We start from the raw sequence: 8,173 nt of genomic DNA on the forward strand, positions 1-8,173 counted from the left end.
GGGAAATGAAGACACTAATCCAAAGAGATATATGCACCCTTATGTTTATTGCATCATTATTTACAATAGCCAAGATAATAGAAGCAACCCAAGTGTTTATGGATAGATGAATGGATAAAAATGTGGTATATATATATAATGGAATATTAGCCATAAAAAAGAGTGAGGTCTTGCCATTTGAGACAACATGGATGACCCTGGAGGGTATTATGCTAAGTGAAATAAGCAGACTGAGAAAGACAACTACCATATGATTTCACTCCTAGGTGGAATCTAAAAAAATGAATAAACAAACTAATAAAAAGCAGAATCAGACCTGTAAATACAGAAGATAAACTGATGATTGCCAGAAGGGAGAGGGGTGGGGGATGAGCAAAATTGGTGAAGGTGAGTGGGAGATACAGGCTTCCAGTTATGGAATGAATAAGTCATGGGAATAAAAGGCAGAGCATAAGGAATAGAGTCAATGATATTGCAAAAGCATTGTGTGGTGACAGGTGGTGGCTACATTTGTGGTGAGCATAGCATTAACATATAGAGAAGTTGAATCCCCTATGTTGTACACCTGAAACTAATACAACATTGTGTGTCAACTATACTCAAATAAAAAAGTAATAAAAAAGACTGTGTGGTACTGGTATAAGGGTAGACATGCTGACCAATGGAGGAGAATTGAACATCTAGTAATAAACCCATATATTTATACTTAATTTATTTTTGACACAGATACCAAGACAATTCAGTGGGGGGAATGATAGCCTTTTCTACAAATGGTGTTGGGACAAGTGGATATGCACATGCAAAAAGATGAATTTGAACCCCCCCCCCCCCACACACACCATATACAAAAGTTAACTCAGAATGGAGCAAAGTCCTGGGGCACCTGGGTGGCTCAGTTGGTTAAGCAACATATTCTTAGCTCAGCTCATGTCTTGACCTCAGAATCTTGAGTTGGAGCCCTGCATTGGGCATGGAGACTACTTAAAAAAAAAAAAAAAAGACCAGAATCCTAATTGTCAGAGTTAAAATTTTGCAACTCTTAGAACAAATCATAGGCCTAAATATTTGTGACATAGGCATTAAATACTAGGTAGTGATTTTTAGATATGGTACCAAAATCACAAGCCACACACAAAAAACCCCAACAAACTTGACATCAAATTAAAAAGCTTTTGTGCTTCAAAGGATACTACTAAGAAACAAAGACAACCCACAGAATGGGAAAAAATATTTTCAAATTAGATATCAAATAGGGATTTATATAAAGAAGATGTAAAGAGCTCTTACAACTCAATAATAAATAACCCCATTAAAAATGGGGAAAGGATTTGAAAATACATTTCTCCAAGAAGATAACAAATGGAAAATAAGCACATAAAGATGCACAGCATCACTAGTTATTAGGAAAATGTAAGTCAAAATTACAATGAGATACCAATTTTAGTCCACTATGATGGCTGTAATAAAGTAGGTGAACAGCTTGTTGCATTGGCTAAGATGTGGAGAAATTAGAAACTTCATATATTGCTGTGTTGTGGGTTCCCATATTTCTCTAGTTTTACAGATACATGTGTATCTACATCCTGAAGCTTATTATTTCTGAAAATATATGGAGAAGGACTGGGTGAATAGATAAAATTTGGTATATCCATATTATGGAATATGATTCAGCCATAAAACATTATTGAACATAAAAAACCTTGAAAACATCATGCTAAGTTAAAGAAGCCACATATTGTATGATTTCACTTACATAAAATGTCTTGAATAGGGAAATTCATAGAGACAGTACATTTTTGGTTGCTAGAGGCTGGGGGTAAGGAAAAATGGGGAGTAATGGCTAATGTGTACAGCGTTTCTTTTGGGGATGAGGAAAATGTTCTGGAATCAGATAGTGGTGATGATTGCACATCTTAGTCAATGCACTAAATGCCATTGAATTATGCAACATTTAATATGGTGAAATTCTGGCATGTGAAGTATATTTTAATAAAGCTTTTACAAAATGCTGAAGTCCTTACAGCACTCAAGAAGTACCTATGCAATTTGATCCCTGTTCCTCTCTGAGCTTATCTGCTGCTTTTCTTCTTTTGGTTTACTCCTGTCCAGCCATATAGCTTCCTTGGTGTTCTTCAAATACATGATGCATTCTCCTGCTTTAGTGCCTTTGCCTGGAATATTATTTTCCTACATATTCACATACTTCTCCTCGTGTTGTTCAAATTCCAAATTCTCAGTTAGGACTTTTATAATCACCCTATTTAAAATTGAAGTGCCTATCCTATCTTTCCTTATCCTTGTTACCATGATTTTATTTTTTAGAAACATACCATATGATTTATGTTTATGGGTTATGTTCCTGCACTATAACATAAGCCTCATAAGTATGGAGACATTTTTACTCATGGATATCTCCCCAAAGTCTAGAACAATGCCTGGTACACACAATAAGTTCTCTCTCTGTCTCTTTATCTTTCTCTGTGTGTCTTTATTAAACATACATTTGTGTGTTTATGTTTACCGGTTATTGTGGAAGGAAAGAAGGGAGGAAGCAAGGAAGGAAGGAAGGTAGGAAGGAAGGGATGTTATACCACCTACCCATCCCCTTGCTCACTTAGCTGTAGCTACACTTGTCTTCTTCTTTTTTTAAAATTTAAATTCAATTTAGTTAACATATGGTGTATTATTAGTTTCAGGGGTAGAATTTAGTGATTCATCAGTTGCATATAACACCCAGTACTCATTACATCAAGGGCCCTCTTAATGCCCATCACTCCATCCCTCCACCCACCTCCCCTCCAGCAACCCTCAGTTTGTTTCCTAGAGTTAAGAGTCTCCTTTCTGTTCCTTCAACATGCCCAGTTCTTTCTCTAGAGGCTTTGTATTTTTTCCCTCATTCTAGTACACTCATTTCCTCAACTCTTCAAACTTCGCAATAGCATTTAATGGATCTTCAGTTTCAGTTTAAATATTACTTCTTCTGAGAAATCTTATCTTACCATCTGATTCAGAATAGATCTCACACATCACTCCAGCTTCCTGTTTGTTTCCTTCAGAGTACTTATCATGCTTTTTAAAGTCTTTTATTTATATATGTGATAATCTGTTTAATATCTGTTTTTCTATTAAAATTTTTAGTACCTAAGGTCAGGAACTTTTTCTTTTTCACTGTGGATTCCCAATGCTAGCAAATTACCTAACACATAGAAGATACTTAATGTGTTTTGTTTTGAATAAGTAAATTAAGGAATAAAAAGAGGCAAAGTGTTAAATAACCTCCAAACACTTACAGCCAGGGATACATACATGCCTGTGTATGCTTTCCATAATTCCAGGGATGGGCTTCAGCCAAGTACACATGATAACCTTGCCACACACAGAATAAACTGGGCATTTCAGTATACAGCATCTCTGGTGCCAGAGTTATATAATATTAATGATGATAAGAATAGTAAAAATAGCTAACATTTTCATTTGCTTCCCATTTGATATACTGTGCTAGCTGTTTTATGTGGTTTATCTTATTTGATCCTCATAGCAACCCTATGAAGTAGAGACTATTATTATTTTTGTTATGACTATTATTATTATTATCAACTGCATAGATGAAGATGGGGGTATCAGAGAAGCTAAAGAAACGTGCCCAAGGTTGCACAGTTAAAAAGTAGTCTTTTTTTATTTTTAATTTTAAGTAGGCTCCATGCCTAACATGGTACTTGAACTCACAACTCCCAGGTCAAGAGTCACATGCTCTACTGACTGAGCCAGGCAGGCACCCCTAAGAAGTGCTCTTTTAAATCTCAGAAGTCTGAATTCAAACGAGGTCTTTCTAACAATAAAGTCTGTGTGTGCATGTCTTTATGTATATGTGGGATGGCAAATACTGGTATACAGGGTCTTTGACTCAAATATGTTAGTGAAAAACTTTATCTGGTAACTATTTTAATCAAAACAACAACAAAAATATTGCAGGAATAAGTGAACAATTTTCTGTGTGCTCCTTCCCATAAGACGAACCTAGAAGATTTAATAGCTCTGCTTTCATGACTTGTAGAAACCCAAGGAGCACTCTGCAGATAATTAACTTCATTTTCTTATTACTTAGTACTGGTGTTGACAAATTCACTCAAAACTCAATGATATATTCTTAGCTTTTGAAAAATTTTAAATTTCTTTCTTTTGAACACTTCCAGGTGGGCTCTCAAGTGCATTTTCTTCATTCTGCTGCTGCCAATACACAGCATGAAGCTCTTTTCTCAGTTATGTCGATTTTTAAGGGGTCAGTTCAACCTTCTAAGATGTCGCCTTGTGATTTTGGCACACCTCATGAGAAGATGGTGTGTGGAGAGGCAGAGTTGCCCATTATCAGCTGCAAGCCATAAGTGCTGCTTGGCAGAGATAAGAAATTGAAAGGTTTCCTAAGGCATAGGTAGTTCCAAAGCATTTCTTGTTTATTATAACTCAAATGTGTTTACTTAATAATACAAGGGAGATTTGAAGAAGACAATGTTCACAATACACATTTAATAGAAAAGAACCTTATGCACGCATCTCTGATTAGTTGTTCTTATAATCTCTTACACTTTCTATTCATCCAGTCTTGACTTCGTGTCAGAAATCTTCCTGCAGCTTGTTCTCTACTTCCAGATGTAACGTATTTCTCTCTCTAGAGAGAACCCTGTCTAACTTCTTCCTGAGGTAATCAAAAGGGAAGACATTAGTTCACCTGTCTAATTTTCTCTTGCAACTAAAAAAGGTCCCTGCCTCTCCCCAATAAATTTCTCTCTGTCAGCAAAAGTCACATCTCATTGCTTGTTCTTCTCTACCTCTTCTTAGTCCCTAATGAAAATGATCAAACTCCGATAATTGTTAGGTGCAGTTTTGCTCCTTTTTTCCCCCTCCTTTTGAGGAATCACGTTTGTTTCTCCCCTCTAGTGTTTGACTTTATCTGCTCACCATGTCTTGTTAGTTACTAGTACCTTCCCTTTTGTTTAAGGAGTGCTTTAGGTTAAATGAAAATTATTAGAAATGCCAGAAATAAAACTTACAGAAGAGTTTGTTCAAGGTTAAATTGGTAATGTTACAACAAAATTTGCATAACACCAAAGATTCCCTTTCTAAAGAGTTCTGGTTGGGGTTCCCACACTTTTATTATTTTCATTTTTATTTACAATAGCCTTTTGTCAGCTTGTGTTGTTGACTGATCAGGTATTAATTGCTTGCTTACAGAGTGAAATAGACGGATCAAACTGGGCATCTGCCTGTCTGGATGTATCTGGAAACAGTGGTGGAGTCAGTCAATGTTGAAAGGATTTTGGGGGCTTTTTATTAGCCCCAAGTAACCGACTGCGGCATTTTCTATTTCCAAAATTGGACTGGTTCATTGTCATTTTGACCCAATGACAAAGACCCTGACTCCTAAAATACAGATGACCAATGAACATGGGAAACATTCAACCTCATCTCTAATAAGATAAATTCACATTAAGACAACAGTGAGAACCTATTTTTTCAGTCTGTCATATTACTATGAATTATTCTAAAAATGATACAGTTGTTGTTGGTACAGACCTAAGCAAATGAACATTCATACAATGGGTACGGATGTTAGAGAGAGGACTGACAGTTTTTTCTTTTTTGGCTGATGTGTATTCAGTGTCCATCACATGCCAAGCATTATGATAGAAGCTTAACATGCATTATCTCATTTCATTCTCAAAACAATTTTGTGGGGTAAGCACTCTTATAATATCTATTTCACAGATGAGAACATTGAAGCTGAGAGATGGAAAGAAACTAACTAAATCCCACACAACTGTGAATGGCAGACTTAAATACATGTCTGCTGGATTCTAAAACCCATGCAAGCCCCATTGAGTGTGGGGATGATAGGTGATTTTTCCTTTTCTCTCTACCTACCCCTTGCATTTAAAAACAATGAACACTATAATTTTTATAATCCAAAAATACAGTACACATTTGCTTGTCTTTTAAGGCATTTTAAAGGAGCTAAATTTGCTGTTTGTGAGGTCCACTTTGGAAGCTGCATGCAATTATTCAGGAGTAGGGTATGTTGACAGAGAAAATGGGGTCTTATCTACTTATCAAGTCATGTAATTGTAGGTTCCATAGGGTCATCATTTTTGGCCCTCAGTATCTATACAGTCTTCAAGGGCTTCTTGCTTCATCAGAAGACCTTCTATGTGGAAATTCAGTAATTTTCCTCTCTACCCACGCACATTCATCACTCTGAAGCTTGGATAATGATATACCTTTCACAAAAAGCATTGAGAGAATTGTCCCTTTTGCAACTTTGTTCTTTATCCTCTATAAAAGAGAATCTTAGAATATTGAAATATTTCTCATTCAGTAAAACAACATAAAACTACATAGGATTAAAATATACTAATTATTATTTTGTTTTATAAACTCTCCCACAACACTGTGCTGTATTTTATTACTTAAATGGATAGCATTATAAATGTTTAACATGCCTTTTTCAGTGGCAAGATGTTCTTTATCACACGCCTGTTGGAAGTAGAAAAAAATGCATTTGAAACAAATGACCTTATTAAAATATTGTTTAGTGTTTATACCTTGTTATTTTTACAAGTCCACTTCAAGTTGTTGGTTAGTTGAACCTCCATGGGATATTCATGGGCTCTTTAGGATTCTTTCTTCCTCATCATTTTTCTTAGGACATCTTTCACATCTTTATTCCTCAAGGTGTAAATGAGGGAATTCAACATAGGGGTTACAATGCCATAAAATGAAGAGATGATTTTACCCTGGTCCTGGGATTCCCTTGACTGAGGTTTCGGGTATATGGTAGATGGCTGTTCCATAAAATATGGTGACCACAGTCAGGTGGGATCCACAGGTGGAGAAAGCTTTGAGCCTGGCTTCTGCAGAGTGAATCCTTAGCACAGCAACCACAACGTGAGTGTAAGAGATGAGAATGAAGGTGAAAGGCAGGGGCAGTGTGAAGATGCCAATGACCAGACCCAGAATAAGTCTGACTGGGCTGTCTGAGCAGGTGAGCTTCAACAGGGCCTGGACTTCACAGGTAAAATGATTGATGACATTGTGTCCACAAAAATGGGCAGGAATTGCAATAATCGGTATTATTGCTAAAAGGAAGGCACTGGCCCAGGTCACCATGGCCAACTGTATGCAGACCTGGTTGTTCATAATGATGGTGTAACACAGGGAATTAGAGATGGCAATAAATCTATCATAAGCCATGACAGCAAGGAACAGACTCTGTCATCCCCCAAAAAAGAGCAATGGTCATCTGAGCATAACAGTTAGTGTAGGAAATGGTGGGGCAGTCTTTTAAACCACTGAACAACAAAAAAGGCACCGAATTGCTAGAGTAGCAGATACTGAGGAAGGACAGGTTGCTTAGGAAAAAATACACAGGGGTGTGAAGCTGACCATCAACTCTAACCACGACAATGATAAGACTGTTACCCACCAATGTGGTTAGGTAAACTGCTACCATGGTGCAATAAAAGGCAATCTGGGATTATGGATGATTGGACAAACCCACCAGGATGAATTCTGTCACTTCACTGCCATTACCAGTAACCAAAATATCTGTTTTCTTCTATCTTCTGAGAAAGAAGAAATTCAACTTATTTTAATCTGAGGAACACTTATTGAGGGTCTGCTGTGTCCTCAGTCCTATGTCAGGTGATATTAGGAAAAGATGTCTACAAAAGAAATGATACAGTTTGGAAGTTTATGTTCTAATTTAGGAGATAAAGCAGTCATACACATCACAGGATTAATTTGCAAAGTAGTGCAGTCCATTGAGTCTTAATTCCCTCATCTATAGAATGAGGGGGGTTGAACTCCATCTGAAGCGTGCTTTGAACTCCCCCTTAAAGAAAATGTGCCAATTTACTGCTCAAATATAAAAAGAATCATAAAATTGCTAATTTTTTCCCCTGCTATGGATATTAGCCTGAAATTTGTTTTTAGCTGTTTCATATCCCTGACATAAAATTGTGGCCAGTTCACTCTCATTTCTTCCTCACCCTGCACATCCAATCAATCACTGAGTCCTATTGGCTCCTCCTCCTGAATATATTTTAAATCTACCTATAAATCTCCATATCCACAGTCAACATTTATCTAGTCAGAGCCACCATCCTCTAACAGGCCTCCT

The 8,173-nt window shown here is 36.8% G+C and overlaps 1 pseudogene; it reads right to left on the reverse strand.

The window, feature by feature from the left end:
• Window positions 1-6,665: 6,665 nt before the first annotated feature.
• Window positions 6,666-7,504, reverse strand: LOC112809157 (olfactory receptor 13H1-like; annotated as a pseudogene).
• Window positions 7,505-8,173: the final 669 nt, after the last annotated feature.

This window comes from Callorhinus ursinus, unplaced genomic scaffold, assembly GCF_003265705.2.
Source record: "Callorhinus ursinus isolate GAN/ISIS: 27379988/994484 unplaced genomic scaffold, GSC_fseal_2.0 scaffold33, whole genome shotgun sequence".
Taxonomy (NCBI): Eukaryota; Metazoa; Chordata; class Mammalia; order Carnivora; family Otariidae; genus Callorhinus; species Callorhinus ursinus.